This window comes from Equus przewalskii, chromosome 18 (genome assembly GCF_037783145.1).
Source record: "Equus przewalskii isolate Varuska chromosome 18, EquPr2, whole genome shotgun sequence".
Taxonomy (NCBI): Eukaryota; Metazoa; Chordata; class Mammalia; order Perissodactyla; family Equidae; genus Equus; species Equus przewalskii.
In genome coordinates this window covers 4,440,663-4,461,382 of record NC_091848.1, presented here as the reverse complement: position 1 = coordinate 4,461,382, position 20,720 = coordinate 4,440,663, and the positions used below count along the sequence as shown (strand labels likewise).

Sequence of the window (20,720 nt, the reverse complement as noted above, 5' to 3'; positions counted from 1 at the left end):
ACCAGAATTTTCACACGCTCGCTCACTCACTGGTTCTCTAACACATAAGTACACAGCAAGAAAGTAGCCATCTGCAAACCAGGAAGAAAGCCCTCACCAGACACCAAATCTGCTGGCACCCTGATCCTGGACTTCCCAGCCTCCAGAACTATGAAAAATAAATATCTGCTGTTTAAGCCATTCAGTCTAAGGTACCTTATTACTGCAGCCCAAACGGACTATGAAATTAAACCACTCATTTAGCTTCTCTGCATCTCTGGATCACAGATACCAAAATTTTAAAGTTAAAAAATTTCATCTAGCCCCTATATTTTACAAGTTATGAAAATCAGGTTAAATGACTTGCTTAACAGCATACAACTTCTTGCTAAAGAGCTACAAGATCAGGACTAGAGCAGAAGGCTCCTGAGTCCCTGGCCAGCATTCCACGCCTCCTCCACGCGTTCTCCTCTGCCTAGAATGCACTCCATCATATCTGAAGGCCCAGTTCATGGACATCTCTGAGAAGCATTGCCTGGCCTGAGCTCCCCCACCCTACCAGGCAGATTTCTGACAGTTCTCCTCCATCCCCATAATCCACAGCAGTGCATCCATTCAGAGAGCAAAACATTTCACCACATTGTACTCTGGTTAGTTAACTTAGCATCCTTTTTCCTCAATACACTGCGAACTCTTTGAATAAAATGAAGTCTGATTCATCTTTATATCTCTCATATTCCACAAAGCCTGCTGCATAGAAAGTATTCAATACGGAAATGCGGATTAATTTACACCTGATTTATAATGAAAATACTATATTCCAAACTGCAGTCAATATAAGAACTGGTGACTGTTATTAACAACATAAATATTACTTGTAGAACACTACATGGTACCTGTCCTAGCACCATTTCCCACTTGAGGGTAACTAGGAGTCAAGAAGAGACTGCCAACACTAGCCTGAACACATCAGGCATTGTGCTAAGTGCTTTGGATTACATACTCACAACAACCTCTACGTAAGTACTACTATATTCATTTTACTGATGAGAAAACCAAATCTCAGAGAGTTTAAGCCCCATTAACATAGGTGGTAAATAAGAGGGAGCTGGGACTCAAGTCTCAATTTCTCATACCTCTGCTTATTGCTTCACAGATCCTGAGCATAAACAACCTATCTGACCCTAGAAGATGGCCTAACAGATTATTAGTGGAAAAAAACAAAACATCAAATCAGTTCCCATGAACTACCAATGCAGAGGACCATAGCCAGCTGCCCCTCAACCTTTTTGTACTAGTCTTTGTGTAGCAGGAAGTCACACTAGTTGACTTAGAGTAACATGGAATAGTATTTGAAACAGAATGTCTTAATTATATAATTTTGAGCTGTTTAAGCTGAATTCCACTCAAAACAGATCACAATACTGGGACACCATGAAGAATTGATGACAAAAAGAAAATATATATATACACTAACAAAGTGTCTACTGCCATTAATTCATATTCACATCACACCTAATACTCCCTTGCCCCTAACTCATCACTGATTTGTATTGAAAAATTAATTCAGATCACACATAGGTTGATTTTTAACCATGTGGCCACTAATGAAAAACGTGAGTTCTCCCTGGCAACATACAAAACGTGTTTAAACAAGTGCATTCCAATACATCCAAATTAAACCCTCTTGGGTGCTGTCCAAGGTAGGTGCAGGCTATAGCTGGTACCAAGCAACTGAATTCCATCCCAACACCTAACAGTTCCTGGCATGAAACAGGAATTTGGAAAATATTTTGTTGATTTATAATTTGTGCTAAAGTGGGCAATTAAAAAGTTTCTTTAAATAGTTCTTAAACACTCAAGTCTACACTGTTGTAATCTTATGCACACTTACAAATAGCAGACTTAAGGCTACTTTTAAACTATTTACAATAGTTTTGAAACTGCATGAGAAAATATAACATCAAGATTCACTAGAAAAAAAGCTTTGAGTACAATTTTGAGGTACAATTTTCCCCCATTGCAAAATATGCAATTGAAGACTGAGGATCAAATCTGACCCATCAATCTCATGTGGATCTTGAGACCAAAATATGCAGCAATAAATGGAAAGACTTTACAGTCTAATTTCCAGAGCAAAAAAGTGTAATTATAATTTGATTTGACATTCTTCTATGTAAATCTAAACTTCTCTAATCCATTTAGAAAACTAAATACTAAACTTTGGGGTAGGGTGAGAATAATATAAAATACTCTCACTCCTAAGAAAAAGTTTAAAAATGACTCCCCTCTGTGGTGTTACCGTACTTCAAACTTATGCCTCCATAGGAAAATTTATATGGTTTTTCTTTCTGATCTAGAACTGGAGTATGGTTTAAAGTTCAGGGTCAACCCTTCCTTGGGAAGGTTACTGGGGGATTAAATGAGCTAGTCCATGTAAAACATGAGGACCCTGGCTAGCTCAGAAGCGACATTCAATAAACAGCAGCTATGACAACGACTGAAAGGATAAAGAGGATGAGAAAGATGATGATAACAAGACAAAATCCTTATATTTGTTTTAAATTAAGCTAAAAACCACTGTACCCAATGAAATGCCTAAACAGAGAGCAAGGTCAGCTCAAAATGCCAAGAGTCATCACTCCAGGCTTTTGAAATTCCTTCTTGTTTTCTCAACTGCCTTAAGGAATTCAGTCCTGTTTATGTGACAGGCCTATCCACTTGAGTTTCCCAGGGCTGAGAAGCAGCTGCCAGGCTGCACCTTCGCAGGTTGAGGTGCAGCGTGTGTGACGGACACCCCAATGCATTAGGGAACAAGCCAGGAAAGGTGTGCCGATGGGACCAAAGCTTGGGATTTTTGCTCTCTTTTCTGACCTGGAAAATGTGTATTCATCCTGTACCTCTCACCCCGATAAACCAAAGCTGCTCCTCTCCCTTAATAATTCTACCTCCCAAACCCCTCTTAGTGCTCGGCCATATCTCTGCCAGCTGACAAAGAGAGCTGACAGGCTACAAATGAAATCCTGTTCCAGCCCATCTACCTGCAGGATGCAAAGGGAGTCAGTAGGGCAAGAAGAGAAAGAAGGTCCCTGATAAGGGAAAATCAGCCATTTTTTAAAGGTAGATGGGAAAGGAGTAAACTGTATCTGATGTCCACTTAGAAGCACGAAAGCAAAGGAGCCTCCCTCTCTGGTAGCCGAGTGAGTTGTCTGTCAGCTTCCTTAAGTGCAATTTTCCTTTGTTTTAATTAGAGGAACATGAAAGGAAAGAGAGCCTGAGACGAGCCAGAGACAGGACGAAGCTTGGAAATGCTGCTTTAACAGTGATTTTTGGACTGAAAAGTGAGGTAGGTAAATGCCAGTTGTGCTCCCCTTCTTCACTCCGTTTGCTCATTCATGTATTACACATTTATTGACCACTTAACTGAGGCCAGATACCACAGAAGCTATTACGGATATGCAGATAAAGAGCTGGGTCCCTATCCTCCAGGAGACGGGTGGAGATTTGATAACAAAAACAAGGAGGGAGGGCATTCCAGGTAAAAGAAACCCTGTTAGCTGGTAGAGAAACAACATACGCAGAGGTAGGCAGCAAGAGCACAGAATTTTCTGGACACTAAGGAGACCAGGGGCTTCTACAGTGCTTGTTGTTCCCTGGTCCAGTAATGACAACATGTATCATCTTCTCACTGTGTGAGATCCCTGGCCTGGAAATATTAGTTCCCTCTAATCACTGGTCTCCTTAATCAAGCTAAGAATGACAATCCTATTGGAGCTACAAAGATTCAGACTCAAATGTTCAGATTAAGAGCAATTTTTTTTAACAACCTGCCAGACATCTCTCTCTGGGTATCTGGATATTTGTTACTGAGTTATTTTAGCTAATTATGCCAGAAACAAAAGGAGTTTGGGGTGTTGTGCTTTGATTTAATTTGTAGTCGTTCTATCTACCTCTATATGCTGAAAAGTTCTCTTTTCTTGAGGTGGGAGCAGGTTGGGGAATCTAAGGGAAATAATGCAGGAGACTTAAGAGCTGTGGTTGGGCAGAGCACATAGGTACTACGAGGACCACATGTCCCAGGGAGGAATATGGCTCACTCCCTACCAAACTGCAATTCCTACACACCCCAGCAACAATTGCTAGCCCCCTTCTATATGCTTTGTTTCCTCCCTAGTACCCATCGCTATCTGACCTACCCTACTTTTTTACTTATTTATCTATTTATTGTCTCTTGCCCCCTCTAGAGCATGAGGGATTTTTCTTATTTTATCACCGCTGCAACCCTAGCACCCATAATGATGCCTGACATATAGTAGGCATTCTGTAAGTACTTGTTGAATGCATGCAGAATGTATGAATTCTATGGGATAGTCCCAATTCTAAATACTTTATCGCGCTGTCCCCATAAGCACATCCCTACCTACAGCATGTGTCATGTTAGGGTTTGGCAAATATGGTCAAGCAAGACACGGAATACACACGTGTACAGGTAAAGCAGCTTGGTATCTGCTACTCAAGGTCCAAAGTATCCTGTTGTCTGCTATTTGTAGAGATACTTAAACCCTATACTTTCAGAGCATCAAGAAGTACCAACCCACTAACCCACATGGTTTCTACACACGTTAATCTACACTAATGACATTAAGTGATTAGTCACTTGGATGGAGTGCAGAGGCCTGTGTGAACACACCATCTAACAGCCAGCCCTTTGTCGGGCATTGTGATTTGGCCACATATTTTTATACTTTCTGTCCTAACTCTCCAAGTGTCTCTTCTAAAAGTAGAAGTCTTTCTGGATACCACAGTATGCACATATTCTCCCCAGTCCTGCCACTCCTACCCTTGGAATTTAGCACACGCATACACACACCTTATACCAAAACACTTTCCCCGTAGGCATTATGTATATCAAGACATGCATACCCCCAAAAGGGCGTAAAGGGAGAGAGAAACAAGAAGAAATATTACTCATCTATCTAAAGAAGCCTATTTTAAACATTAAGATTAAAAAAATCAGCCAATGTAAAAGTAACTCAGAGGATAAGAGGATTTCTTCTGGAAGCCAGCCCTTGCAGAGGCTGACCACATTTGCAGATGCAAAATTCCATTACTCCCCCCACAACATTAGCCTCTGGCCAAAGGACAAGAGGGGGAGAGAGGGGGACTGTCCTCCTTCTAAACGGGGAAGGAAAGCAGCCAAGCAAAAAGAGTTTGAGAAAGAACAATGGCCTCCTAGTGAGAAAGCGTGTTAAGTAGGTCGGTATTGGCACTGTATTTTGTTGCATACAAATCCATCATTGTTCCTTCCTATTTTCTTTTTCTTTTCTTTCCCCCTTCTTTTCTCTCCTCTGTCCTATTCACTATTACTGTCATCTCATGTGAGCTTTTTTAAACCATGATATATTTGTTCAATTATCTGCAGACCTACAGCCTCTTTATCAAATTAGCTGATCTCTATTTATAGCTGATAATGCTGTACAGGGGATCTAATGAAAATTCCTGAGAGTGAGAAAACTAAGTCAAATTTTGCATTGCTGTTTTCAACCCAAGCACTGTTGCCATTATCCAATAAACCTGTTTCAGTAAGTGTTGTAAATATACATTTTTTTAAGACAGTACTTTTCAATAAGAAAAACTAGGCTGAGTAGTATCATGAGATAATATTTCCAAAATTTGCTTCATTCCCTACTCCAAGATCATGTTACCTTAAAAATGAACTTTAAGAGACAAAAAATAGAATAAATCTAAATAGACTGAATAATGGTTCTATGAAGGAAGGAATTCATTTGCACCTGGTAAGTTAATCATGTAAAAGGCGCTGACATATTTTTAGCAATTAATATGTAAAACTGCCAAAGAAACTCATCTATAGGGGCCAGCCCAGTGGTGCAGCTGTTAAGTTGACACGTTCCACTTCAGCAGCCTGGGGTTTGCCAGTTCAGATCCCAGGTACAGAGCTATGCACCACATGTCAAGCCATGCTGTGGCAGGCGTCCCACATATAAAGTAGAGGAAGATGGACACAGATGTTAGCTCAAGGCTAGTCTTCCTCAGCAAAAAGATTAGAATTGGCAGCGGATGTTAGATCAGGGCTAATCTCCCTCAAAAAAAAAAAAAGAAAGAAAGAAAGAAAAAGAAACTCATCTATAATACTCAGTAGTCAAGTGTGACTTTTTTGTTGTTGCTATTAATATACCTCTACATTCATTAATTTCACAAAACATTTTACTTCATTTACTATACTCAATTTACCAACTGTCCTAATGGCCTCTAATGATGGGAAAAGTTAACCCCGTGGCCGAGTGGTTAAGTTCACGCATTCTGCTTCAGTGGCCCAGGGTTTCGCTGGTTTGGATCCTGGGCGCGGACATGGCACCACTCATCAGGCCATGCTGAGGTAGCATCCCACATAGCACAACCAGAGGCACTCACAACTAGAATATATAACTATGTCCTAGCGGGATTTGGGGAGAAAAAGAAGTGGGAAAAAAAAAAGAAAAGAAAAAGTTACAACAAATAGCATCATTAAGCTAGGGTCTAAAATAGACCCCAAACCATGGTCTGAGCCCTGGACCAAAAGCCACGATAAAGCCCAAGCCGTAGTTCATCACATTCTTTCAGCGATTACGGGTAAGACATCTAAATGCCTATGCATTCCCACGTCCGTCCTAAGACTCAGCTCAGAGGCAAGACTACTGCTTTTACCCGCAGTGAGGCCATGTCTGAAAACAATGGAATTCTACAGTCAAGTCCAGGCAAGGGTAGCGGGCTGAACCAGGAGGGGCAAGACTAAGCATCCTCTCACACACAGGGTCCAGAAGACAGCAAAAGACTAGGCAGAAAGTGATGCAGATCAGCTGGGCAGTTAGGAGCAGCTGCATTTCAAAAGTCTAAGCAGAAAGGCAAGCTCTCACCTAGAAAAGTGGAAGGCTGGCAAAGGCAACCAGAATGAGAAGTAATAATAAACCCTGCTCATATGGCAGAAGCTGCTGTACCCTGCCCTGATTTACAGCAGTTATTGAGTACGAGTGCCAGAGCCAAACAGAAGCTAAAGCCTTTGTGCATTTCTCTGCTAACTGATGATACAATTACTTCACAACACCACTGGCTCAAAACGCCTCAGAGCTGACACTGGTTCAAAAGTGTCAGAGCTGTTCTAACAGTAAAACATTCTTATCTTCCTTCTCATCTCATCATGTTCTACTGACTCAATGAGCATCGCAAGGAAAATAACAGCGGAGTTAAACATTAAAGTGTTGCTCTAAATGACTACGGAAAAGTTACTTAACTTCCCTAACCTGTTCTACTGTCTGTAAAATGGGGGAAGTAATTTTACGTGCCTCATGAGGTTGGAGGATGCAGTTCTGCACGAAATCAGGGAGAACAGTCCTGGCACATAGTAAGCAATCAATACGAGGGAGCTGCTACCAGCATTTTAGTTTAAACCACAAAAACGGCCATTTTCATAGGTCAAAATGGTTCAATATTGGCAATTTCATATGGTTCAACCTAAAATTTATATCAATAATTATGATCAATGTATTAATATTAATAATAGTATTATTATTGACAGATTTTTGACTTAAGTTCCTACTTTAGGTTCCCAGATGCTCTCATTTCAACTCGGAAATGTTAACAAATAGAAAACTACTCCATTACAAGGGCCTCTCTATCAATCTTTCTACCTATCTTTTGTTGATATTCCCATAAAGATATGTCAAGAATAAGGAAAGCCAGCCTACATCGGGATACAAGATGTTACAAATGGCTGAGGTGACCACAAGATTTTTCTGCTACACAGTTTAACCATTTGAGCCATTACTATGCTTATGGCACTGTCCTAGGTCCTACTTACGGAAAGTTAAATTCAAATATGGAGGTTTAGAGACCCCAAAAGGGGGAATTTCGAAAATAAGTCTAGGTTAAAAGAAAATAAAATCTGGCCCAAAACAGAAAGGAGAGTATAAAAATATGAGACTATATATATATATGTCTCATCTTGTCATCTTATATGAAAAAATATATTTTCAAGTAAATAAAAATATTTGTATATATTATATATAAAAATATCTATTCTTTCACTGAGGCTTTCAGTGACAGAGCTTTGATTTTTGGCCATCATCCTAGTGACGGATGGGCACTGGCCCATCTACATCCTCACATCTGGCACCCCTTATACTGACATGCCCCTTTTTGTTGGGGGAGAGCTAGAGTTAAAAGGGCAGGCTTTGGCCATAGGGCGAGCAAGCTAACTGACACCCACAGGATTCCAGCCCATGGCCTTTCCCTTACAAGGGAACTCCCTGCCCTAATCACACTCAAACAGTGCTAAATCATGCCTTCAAAACACCGTCCCAGTCATGATTCAGTACTTCAACAAGCACTAGTAAGTAACTTTTTCTGAAACTCAACGAGAACTTTATGTCTAGATATGAACTGCATAATAAAAGTGAGAGTTCTTCTGGTCTCTGGATATTATGTCTTCAGTGATTCAAATAAACCAACTTTAGAGTAAATCAGACCTGGTCATCTGTACTGGAGAGCACAGTTATAAAAGGGCCTACGTCAGACTGCTGAACTTAAATCCCAGGTAGCCTAGTAGCTACAGGAACTTAAATCACTTAACCTCTGTGCGCCAGACTTCCATCATCTGTCGGCGCACGGGGGCGAGGTACTAATATGCTGACCTCATAGGCTGCTGCATATGAAAAGTGCTTAGCAGAGGACCCAGCACATAGTAAATGTTGAAGAAACGAGAGGAGTTAGTATTAGTGTTACACTAACTACCACTGGTCTTATCTATACTAACAACGATGTTATAAATATAGAGAATGAATGATAAACATTACAAAGAGGAATAATTATATATGAAGATAAAATGTATAATCGTTTATTCATTTGCACAACAGATTAAGAGCCTTAACATTACTTCATACTAATATATCACACATCAGCTATTTTTTAAACCTCCCTCACTACTCTAGCCCTCTGTAATCAAGAAGAACATTAAGAAAAACCAAGGAAGTAAGCAACTAGATAAAGAACAGACAACACCACTAACTGGTTTCCTGTAATTCAGACTCCCCTGAACTTTGTCTCACCAAAGGCTATGCTGGCAACCTTCCAGGCATCCAGTGCCTGTACAAATTATGCATACAAATTTATGTAAATCAGGCTTGTTTCACTCTTGAGATAGGAAAAGACAGTTCCATCTTATTGTTATAAGTAGTGACTTTAATTTTCTTTGTCTTCTAAGATTCGTTTTTCATATTCCTTTTGTCTCATAGTTTTTGTTTGTGTGCTTTTCACTTTCTGATCTCATGTTACCTTCCTTAAACATAGTCCTTGTTGGGGCCAGCCCAGTGGCACAGCGGTTAAGTGCACACGTTCCGCTTCTCAGCGGCCTGAGGTTCACTGGTTCAGATCCCAGGCGCAGACATGGCACCGTGTGGCAAGCCATGCTGTGGTAGGCGTCCCACGTATAAAGTAGAGGAAGATGGGCATGGATGTTAGCTCAGGGCCAGGCTTCCTCAGCAAAAAGAGGAGGATTGGCAGTAGTTAGCTCAAGGCTAATCTTCCTCAAAAGACACAAAAAAAAACAGAAGAACAAAACACAGTCCTTGTTAAAAAATTCTTCCTTCTCAATATTCTACTTCAACTTTCTTTAATTTAGCACTCAATTTTATCTCCTGGGCCTGGGATAGTGCCTTAAACATAGTAGATATTTTAGCTATTTGTTAAATAATTGTAGCAACAGGTCTGTGGTCCTCTTAACCACTTGCAACATTCTTAGATCTGGGTGCACACTAGTGCTCATTACTACTAACACATTTCCACCATCCTGGGACTACATAAATTATCACGTGCAGTAGGGGAATTTCTACCTGACAGCATTTCAAATTGAAATATGCCTTCCCATCTATATTGCTGGATGGATAATTACTATGATGCTCAATAAAGTTAGGAAGGAAGTTTATTTATGGACAATAAATAGGCAATTTTTTAAAAAGACAGAGACTTTTAAAGACCCTAAGGACAAGGGCATTACATTAAATACTAAATGCACAAACCAAAATTTGTGGACCAACACACTTGTTATACATAAACACATATATAAATTATATGTATATTTATTCTAATATATATAAAATATCCTTAGAAGCTTTTTCCTGTGAGGACTGTAATCATAGCAGGTATCCTGTAAGGAACAGCAATAATTAAAGGAACAAAGATGAGGGAAGATAAGAAATATTTCAGTTTATTCAGATGATACCATTCTTGAGTTCTTGAGGTCTTCTTTAGAACCAGAATCCTGGGATGACTTCATATTTTCATTAAAAGAGCACTAATTTCTTCATACAAAGAATATCTTTTTTGATGATTTGCCAAGAAGTCAGCTTTTAGAAAGAGAAACTAAAAGGAAAAGATTTCAAAAGAATGACAATTATGTTGGGTGATTTCTCCTCAATCTTAAATAGCTTATAATTAACATTGTTACAAAAAAGTACAAAAAGCAAACACTTACACATGGTATTATGAATCTTTTCCAAATTATAAAAAAAAGTCTGGAGGCTCTATGGTATAGTGGGAAGGAAACAGGCTTTGCAGCCAGAAAACCTCACGTCTGATTGCACCTTTGCCTCTTTACTCCCAAAGCTATCAAGGGGACTCAATAAAACTACATAGATAACGTACTTAGTGCAGTGCGTGACTCATGGTAAGGGCTCCTTAAATAATAACACCAGTACTATTAAAAGAAGGCACATTGAAGACATATTTCGTTTTGTACTCTCCAAAAATTCTTCTAGAATATAATGGGATTAAAAACAAAGAGGGCAAGCTACAAAAATAATGAAAAGAGAAGACAAAAACAACAAAATTTTGGAAGCTGGAAAACAGATGGATGAGTCAAAACTAACCTAGCAAACCTCTTCCAGGACTCTTAGCTGCAGTTTTAAACTAAAATTTACCAGAGAAACTAACTATTTATTATAGTTTTGTTATATTAAAATGTTCCTGTCTTTAAAATGCCAGCTTAAAAATTTTTTTAAGGTTACATATGAAAACTGCAATCCATTGCTTCAGGCAGTATATGACAATAAGACTGGAGCCAAGGATTCTACCACATTTCAGTTTTTTAAAACTGCAGAAATAAAGAAAACACAAATGATTAAGATTGGGCAGAATAACCAACAAACAAAACAAATGAAAATGAGTGGTTACAATGTCTTCAGGGATGGTAATAAGCCATTAAATCAATTAGCCACTAATTTGAAGGTTCTCAAAGAGCAAGTAAGGCTCACCAAAGTAAGACTTTCTATAATGACATTTCCCACTTCCCAGTACCAACAACACATACACACCAAGGGGTCAAAACCCAGAGAGAAACAAAGGGAGGGAAAGGGGTGTACTTCGGGAGGTGATTCTCATACATCACATACCGCCTTGTCCCTGTTAAGAAGCGCTGGTTGGGGGCCACCCCGATGGTGTTGTGGTTGGGTTCATGCACTCCATTTTGGTGACCCAGGGTTCATGGGTTCGGATCTGGGCATGGACCGGCATACTGCTCATTGGACCATGCTGTGGTGGCATCCAACATACAAAAAAAAGAAGATTGGCACAGATGTTAGCTCAGAGACATTCTTCCTCAAGCAAAAGGAGGAAGCAAAAGGAGGAAGACTGTAACAGATGTTGGGAGCGGGGGGGGAGGGGGGAATAGGAGAGAAACAAAGAAAGGGAAAGAAAGAAGGAAAGGCATATGGAATCCTTTAAAAGACAAAGAAAAAAGAATCACTAGTCTATGAAATATAAGCTTTCTTTCCAGCTGTGAAGTTCAAGAACACTCACTACAATGCGCTACTGATGGGAATGTAAATTGGTGACACCAATTTGGAGAACAATTTAGTAATATCTAGTAAAGTTTAAGGTGTGCATATCTTATCACCTAATAATTCCACTCCTACAAAGATATACTAAAAAACTGTTGCACGTGTATACAAGGAAGTGGACAATAATATCCACAGTAACACTGTTTATAGTTCCAAAACATGAAAACACTGAAATGTCCATTAACAGGAAAAGACATAAACAGATCATGGTATATTCACACAATAGACAGCAGTGAAAATGAATGCTACATGCATCAACATGAATGAATCTCATAACCTCTGAGCTAAACAGAGCTGCCAAGGCATATATACAGCACAACACCATTAACATAAAGTTTAAGACCATACAAAATAATACGATACATTTCTTAGGGATATATACATATGCAGTAAACGTTTTCGGCTTTTTTTTTTTAAGGAAACTATAAACAGCCAATTTAAATAGTGGAATTACTACTGAGGCTGACGAGAAAGAAACGCCATCAAAGAGCAGAATACAGGGGCTAATATATTTAACTTATACTAAGTAGTGTGACTATAAGGGTCTGAAGCAGTAAATTTCCTATCATTTTGCATACTTTTTATGTCAAATATTTTACAATAAAAATTTAAATCTCAAAAATGCTGAGATTCTCTAGAGAGCTTTGTAGCTCTAAATATTGAAAGTACAAAAGCAAAAAACCAAGGACGATTTCATCATCACGCACCTTATCTGAACACGCGTGAGGAGCTGGTGACTAAGAACTCTGCCATGATGACAAAGTATTAAGGTACTCTCTCTTACATCCAACCCCATCCAGCTCTTCACGCCACTGTCTCTGCTAAGGGATGCCTCATCATCTCTCACCTCTAACTGGTGTCCTCAACTAACTAGTCTCTGCCCACCTCCTACCTGGACTCCACATTGCCCCCACTGCCTGCTGATTTTTAAAAAATCACTTCAAAATAAAACACATACAAAACTTACCTACAAAGTCAAAATTACTGTCAGTGTTATAATTCTTGGCATCAGTGATGGGTTCATAGATTTTCCTTACATTATTAGTACATAAATAAACAAACCATAAAATGACCAATGACGCTGTTTGTCACGAAGTAAAGCTTATGATTAACCTAATTCTATATATTTGCTGAGGTCTATTTAAAAATAATCATAATTGGGGCCGGCCCGGTGGCGCAGCACTTAGGTTTGCACGTTTCCTTTCAGTGACCCGGGGCTCGCTGGTTCGAATCCTGGGTGCAGACATGGCACGGCTTGGCAAGTCATGCTGTGGTAGGCATCCCACATATAAAGCAGAGGAGGATGGGCACAGATGTTGGCTCGGGGTGGCTCCTCCTCGGTGGAAAGAGGAGGATTGGCGGCAGATGTTAGCTCAGGGCTAATCTTCCTCATAAAAAAAACATAAGAATCATAATAATGATAGCAACCTAGCTGTCCAGGCTAATCTCCCTTCCCTCATTGATCTTACATGATAGTGGATGGATAAAGACAATTAAATAAATACACCAAATATACAATACATTAGACAGTGAAACTTATTTAGTTTACTGACCGGTTACCATCTCTAAAATATAAACTCCAAGAGAGCAAGAATTTTTTCATTGTTGTATCCCCAGCACATGGAATACTGCCTGACACACAGTGGCAATCAATAAATATTAGTCGAATGAATGAACAATATATGGCAAAATAAGTGTTCAACAAATTTTAACTGCTATTGCCATTATCACTGAATCTGTAGTATGGCCTTCTCTACTACACATACTAGATAATGAATGGAAAATGAATTCTGGAAAGGCAAACACCTTGCCTTCCAACACTGCTGGAACCCAAATGAAAACTAAGGCTGCAGTTTAGACCTCCACCAAGTGATTCTTATGACTTGAACTACTCAGTCTCTTATCCTATATTAAATGAGACTACGTAATGTCACTAAACCACACATCTCAGCGTACCTTACAAAGTTCAATTTAAAAATATATACATAATTAAAAAGAAGAAATTTAGATTTACTGACATTAAGCAATCTGCCTGAAGGCAGGCCTATTTAAAACCAGTTTAGAATTCTTGGACTGAGAATATCATTTTAGACTCAGTGCTACTGTGTACCATAATTATGATACCCAGTTTATAATATTGCAGTTCCTTTCATCTGCTATTCAACTTTGCCAACCAAGTAATTAAAAAGCACTCTCTCTCTTTTTTTTTTTTTTTGCTGGGAAAGATTCACCTTGAGCTAACATCTGTTGCCAATCTTCCTCTTTCCCCTCACCTCCCAAAGCCCCAGTACATAGCTGTATATTCTAATTGTAAGTCCTCCCAGTTCTTCAATGTGAGCCACCACCACAGCACAGCTACGGACAGATGAGTAGTATGGTTTTGCGCCAGGAAACCAAACCTGGGCTGCCACAGTGGAGCATGCCAAACTTTAACCACTAAGCAATTAGGACTGGTTCTCTTTATCACTTTGACCAAACTAAATATCAAGGCAAGACTTCTGGCAGCTCACCAAAAGAGAGATGGCAGCATAAGTTAGAACTGTGCACAGGTAAAACAAAGGAAGGCTTGTTTGTGCTTGCTTGTCCCAAAACATATCAGAAGATGCCATAAAATGATAGCAGAAAGAAAAGCTGTCTGACAACACCAATGGAAGTTGAAAGGCAAGAAAAGTCAAATTTGGTTTTTTGTTGTTGTTGGGTTTTTTTGGTGAAGAAGATTGACCCTGAGCTAACATCTGTTGCCAATCTTCCTCTTTTTGCTTGAGGAAGATTGTCCCTGAGCAAACATCCATGCCATTCTTCATCTGTTTTATATGTGGGATGCCACTACAGCATAGTTTGATGAGCAATGTGTAGGTCTACGCCCAGGATCCAAACCCGCAAAGCCCAGGCCACTGAAGTGGAGTGCACAAACTTAATCACTATGCCACCCGGCCAGCCCCAAGAAAAGTCAGATTTTTACAGAACAACTGTTGCACTTTTCTGTGAGCTGTATTAATTTTCACAGTTTAAAAAATTATCAATTGATTATTTTAGTCAATATTTTGACATACTAGAAATGCTACTAAAAGGAGTAAAGAACTGAAAGAAATGTAGGGAAGTGAGCTCAATAACTTAGCTGGACATCAGATCAAAGACATTCCAGTTTACTAGGACTATGTCACAAACACCAGATGAAGGCTTCCAGACAAATACACTGTCCCAGCAGTCTGAGTGAGGCACTGATTTTAGACAACACACCCTGGACTATTGTTCTTGTTAAATTTACACTGGTTTCAACATCACCACCAACCTTTCTTAGGCTGCAGCTCTATCTTGGCTCCACAGCCTTTCCTTTGTGTTTAATATTGCTCTTGAAGATTTTCAAACTTCTTGCCAAATCCAGTGTACTTAGTTCATTTTGATATCTTTGCAGCATCTGGCAATATTAAACTTTTCCTTCAAATTCTTTCCTCCTTGAGCTTCCTTGACTTATACATTTCTGCTTTTCCCATACGATGATTCCATCTCTCTTTAAATACTCCTTTCCTTCCATCTGCTAATTATCCACTGATGCACACTGCATTCCATGGTTTTAACCAACAACTCCACCCAGTTGATTCTGAAATTGCAAGTTCCAGTCCCTGTCTCTCCCATCCATTCCAGGCTATAGCCAGTACGACACCCTTATCTGGTTCAATCTAAATGGTCAAAACGGAACTCTCCGCCTTCCAAACCACCGCCCTCCCCCAATCAAACCAACCCCCTTTCTCAGCGTCTCTTTGTCAATGGGACCAGAGCTCTCTTGGTCACTAAGACACAAATATGCAGAGTCACCTCTGCCTCTGTGTCTCCTTCAGTCCATATAGGTAAAGTATAAACTTTACTTACAGAGCCAAAATTTGCACATGATCTACAAAAATAAGCAAAAAGAAAAGTATCACCCTACAAGTAAAGCAATCAAAGCAGAAGTCTGAATATTAAAATATTAGGATTTCCCAAATATTACCACAGTTTGAGGAAAGAATATTTGACACTCGTGCCATTTAAAAATCCAGATGTACAGTTATCAGACACATCCAATTACTGTCACCCCATTCTGGCAATCCTTGTCTTCACAGCCGGCCCCTCCTCTCTGCTCACCAACACCACTGCTCTAGTTCAGGCACTCATCACCTCACAGCTCAGCAAGTCCTGCTCCTCGTCCAATCCATTCTGCCCATCAAGGTCTGACATCAACCAGTGTCTAAAACGTATTATGCCATTCACTTACCCAAAGACTTCCAACGACTCCTCAAACTCCTGAGTCTGGCATATAATCTTCTACTCCACCCCTGGCGTTGGGGTTTGGGAGCCCTTCCACTTCAGACACATCCTCACAGTTCACAGAGTGACAGTATCCATGCAGGTGTGAGACCAAAAAATAACTGGTAGAATCGACTCGCATCTAAAAGCATCCTTTTTATTCTCTTTTTGTTTTTCTCTTCATAACTTTACCTCTTTTCTATTACTTTCTTATACTTAATTTCTTTTTCACCTTCATATATGCTGACGGCACCAAGAGGAACTTCTAATCCCTAGTAACTCTAAGAACTAAAAAGTTTATCATCTTTTTTTTGAGGAAGATTAGCCCTGAGCTAACTACTGCCAAGCCTCCTCTTTTTGCTGAGGAAGATTGGCCCTGAGCTAACAGCCATGCCCATCTTCCTCTACTTTATATGTAGGACGCCTACCACAGCATGGCTTGCCAAGCGGTGCCATGTCTGCACCTGGGATCCGAACCGGTGAACCCCGAGTCGCCGACACAGAACGTGCAGACTTAACCACTACGCCACCGGGCTGTGCCCCCAGTTGCACTCTTTAATTTAAAAGATTAAATCCTTGAGAGTAAAAAGATCTTTACTTTTCTATGTATCTATAAACAAAGTTTCTCAAATGTGTAAAATACACTACTGCCCCACTTTGTTTCAAATGTAGAGATCTGTATATCAAGTTATCAAAAATTACTGCTTTCTAGAATAAAGTAGATGTATAATGTGCAGACTGTTCCACTCAAACTCAATCCCTTCACTTCTACATCTCTAAGGCAAGAATTATTAGAGAATACTATTTCTGAATTTGAAAACAAAAATTTATGGCTTGGGGGCCGGCCCCGTGGCACAGCGGTTAAGTGTGCACCTTCCACTTCGGCGGCCTGGGGTTCGCCAGTTCAGATCCCGGGTGCGGACATGGCAACGCTTGACAAGCCATGTAGGCATCCCACATATAAAGTAGAGGAAGATGGGCACGAATGTTAGTTCAGGGACAGTCTTCCTCAGCAAAGGGAGGAGGACTCGCAGCAGATGTTAGCTCAGGGCTAATCTTCCTCAAAAAAAAAAAATTATGGCTTAAATGCATGCATGAAGCTAAACCAATGGGCCAAATTTGCTCTAGAAGTGGGAGAGGATAGGGAGTACTTCTAGCATTTGTAGAATAGTGCTAAAAAAGCCTTTTTTATTTTATCTGATTATAAAGGTAATACATGTGTATTGTATTAAAAAAAAAAAAAGAAAAAACTTGGAAACCTAAAAAACCCAAAAGAGAAAACTAAAACGACCAAGAGATAACTACTATTTAGTAATTTCTTTAAAACTAATTTTTGGTAATTTAAAATAGATTTTTAAAAATTGTGGTACAGGGGGCTGGCCCCGTGGCCGAATGGTTAAGTTCGCGCGCTCTGCTGCAGGCGGCCCAGTGTTTCGTTGGTTCGAATCCTGGGCACGGACATAGCACTGCTCATCAAACCATGTTGAGGCAGCGTCCCACATGCCACAACTAGAAGGACCCACAATGAAGAATATACAACTATGTACCAGGGGGCTTTGGGGAGAAAAAGGGGGAAAATAAAATCTTTAAAAAAAAAAATTGTGGTACAGGGGCCGGCCTGGTGGTGCAGCGGTTAAGTGCGCACGTCTGCTTTGGCAGCACAGGGTTTGCTGGCCCGGATCCCGGGTGTGGACACGGCACCACTTGGCAAGCCATGCTGTGGTAGACATCCCACATATAAAGTAGAGGAAGACGGGCACGGATGTTAGCTCAGGGCCAGTCTTCCTCAGCAAAAGGAGGAGGATTGGCAGCAGATGTTAGGGCTAATCTTCCTCAAAAAAAAAATTGTGGTACAATACACATAACATGAAATTTACTCTCTTAACCATTTTTTTTAAAGTAATTACTCTGGGTTCATTCCTGGTTGGGAAAAGCTACCAATAAAGGATGTGTAAGGGAAATGGGAAGATGGGGGCGGGGGGGGGGGGGCAGATGCTCCTGTGAGAGGTTATCTTGACCTTTGGATTCAAGGCCCAAAGTCATTGCGTCTAAAGAGATGGATCATGCCTGTCTCTGTAGACCCTGGACTGGCAAAAATGTTGGGATCATCCGAAGATTAATAGCTTATTAGTCTCCTATAAGCTTAGATGCCTCATAGGATGACTGAGTCTTAAAGGTCAGAATAATTTTAATTATTTTGGTAGGCAGTCAGCTCCTGATCATCAATGCAATTTTTTAAAAATCTTGAGTTGGTGTCTTCCTACTTCTTAGTAGGCAATGGCTGCCTCTTTTTTCCTGTCAGCTGTATCTTGCCAGCATTTTTTTGTATTGAATAATAGTGGTTTATAACACTTTATAAATTTCAGGTGTACATCACTGTAATTAGACTTCTGTGTACACTACATTGTGCTCGCCACCAAAAGTCTAGCTGCCATTTGTCACTGTACACATGTGCCCCACTACTCCTTTCACCCTCCCCCACCCCTGTCCCCTCTGGTAACCACCAGTCTGTTCTCTGTATCTATGTGCTTGTTTGCTGTTGTTGTTTTATCTTCCACATACGAGTGAAATTCTCTTAAGCATTTTTAAATGTACAATTTGGTGGCATTAAGTACTAAAATAGATTTTGACGTCCAGAAAACTTGGGTTTCTCAAGCCAATTCAGAAAAAAATTGCCATTTGGCCCTTAAACAACAACAAAACACTATTTATTAATAGTACATAAGGAATAAAAGGAAGACCCTTACAGACTATTTAAGTAACATCTTTTTTTTTTTTTGAGGAAGATTAGCCCTGAGCTAACATCTGCTACCAATCCTCCACTTTTTGCTGAGGAAAACTGGCCCTGAGCTAACATCTGTGTCCATCCTCCTCCACTTTATATGTGGGACGCCTGCCACAACATAAGCCAAGCCATGCTGTGTCCACACCCGGGATCCGAACCGGTGAACCCCAGGCCGCCGGAGTGGAACGTGCGAACTAAACCACTGCGCCACGGGGCCAGCCCCTTAACTAACATCTTAACAAAGCCATTCTGTCCTTGATGGGAAAATGCTACATAAGTAAGAGGCATTATAAACATCTTCTACTTTCTTATAAGGTTGGCGGGACCTGGGACTTTCTTACATTTAGGTTTCTTCACTTCTGCTAAATGCAGCCATGTGCTAGGGGTGCAGAACCTGGATTTAGCATTTGCTACCTGTACTCAGAGTCAGAAATCCTGACCAGCGGCCCATCTCTGATGTCATACACCAAGCACTCCTGTAAGGACCAACTTGCCAAGCAGCACCATCCTTCCAGGGAAAGGAGAACAGTCTGATCTTATCTTGAAAGGAACAATCCTATCAAACTTTTTCTCAGAAAATCAAGCAGTGTGTAACTACACAATCAGAGAACTTCTCAGCCCCAAGCATAAAGCCACGCCCACAGCCTCCACAGAAAGGTACCCAGGCACACCCGTCCCAGAATGCTATGCTTCTGAATCCTCCTAGTACAAAGTAGAGATGTTGTCCACTTCACTTTATGAAGAAAGAAAAAGGAACACCAGTTTAACCCCCTTGCCTTACCTTAAGTCACTTGGAAATCACAGTGACAACTTAGGAAAGGAACAGTTAAGAAGGATCAAATTCTTTTTGACCCAATTAATGCACACAATGTCTTTAAGGAAAAGGGAGAGGAGAGAAGAGGGAAGACAGAACAGTTCTTGGCAGCAAATCACTAGCAAAGGCCCAAAGGTACACATATATTTGGATAAGTGCCCAGTACTGAGGCTCAAAGACATGGGACACTCAGGCAGCTGAAGGGCAACGGAAGGCACAAAGCAGTGAGCCTAGAGGAAAGTCTGAAGCTCAGTGAGGTCTGAAGCAGAGCTAGCTTGGGAAGAGCAACAGCAGTACCACAGTCCAGGGGAACCCACTTCGAGACTGAAATGACTAAGATGGTGCCCGCTCACTGCCACACCACGTGCCTGGCATGTCCTCTTTGCCCATGTGTACACAAGCCCATTGCAATCTGTTTACAGCTCTTCATAGGCTTTCCAGGTGGTCAAGAATTATCGTTTGCTAAGATCCTACTATGTGCAAGGCACGGAGTTACCACAATCCTGAGGAAGCTGAGGCCAACAGGAACAATGTAACTCTCCTGAGGCTCTCAGGTAGAAAGGCACACAGCCAGGATTCAGAACCAGGTCTGCCCAGCTCTGAAGCCCACCTCTCTTCCACTGCGCTGACCTCACAGAGGGCAGAGTTTAGAACATTCAACTTAAGCTCATAAAGAGAAAGATCTTAATCATAATATATTAAAACAGGAGTTGGCAAACTTTTTCCATAAAGGGCCAGCGAATATTTCAGGCTTTGCAAGCCACTACGGTTTCTGTTGAATATTCATTTTCATTTTCTCTTACAACCCTTTAAAAACATAAAAACCACCTCAGCTCATCACGCTATACAAAAACTGGCCATGGGCCACAGTTTGCTGACCCTGTGTTAGAATGCATGGTCCAAGCAAGGCTCAGTGATTCTGATGGATGAGACCTGTATCAATGACTCAACGTGCTGATTTACCAATGTA

The 20,720-nt window shown here is 40.5% G+C and overlaps 1 protein-coding gene and 1 long non-coding RNA gene across 3 annotated transcripts in view; both read right to left on the bottom strand.

Annotated features, from left to right (window-relative positions):
- Nucleotides 1-20,720, bottom strand: part of PPM1L (protein phosphatase, Mg2+/Mn2+ dependent 1L) — a 215,868-nt gene that overhangs the window by 186,713 nt on the left and 8,435 nt on the right. The window lies entirely within an intron of this gene.
- On the bottom strand, nt 10,222-20,351 carry LOC139077084 (uncharacterized). Its single transcript, XR_011529298.1, has 3 exons — nt 20,119-20,351; nt 11,421-11,559; nt 10,222-10,392 (listed from the first exon to the last, which is right to left on the bottom strand). It is a non-coding gene; the product is annotated as an uncharacterized lncRNA (long non-coding RNA).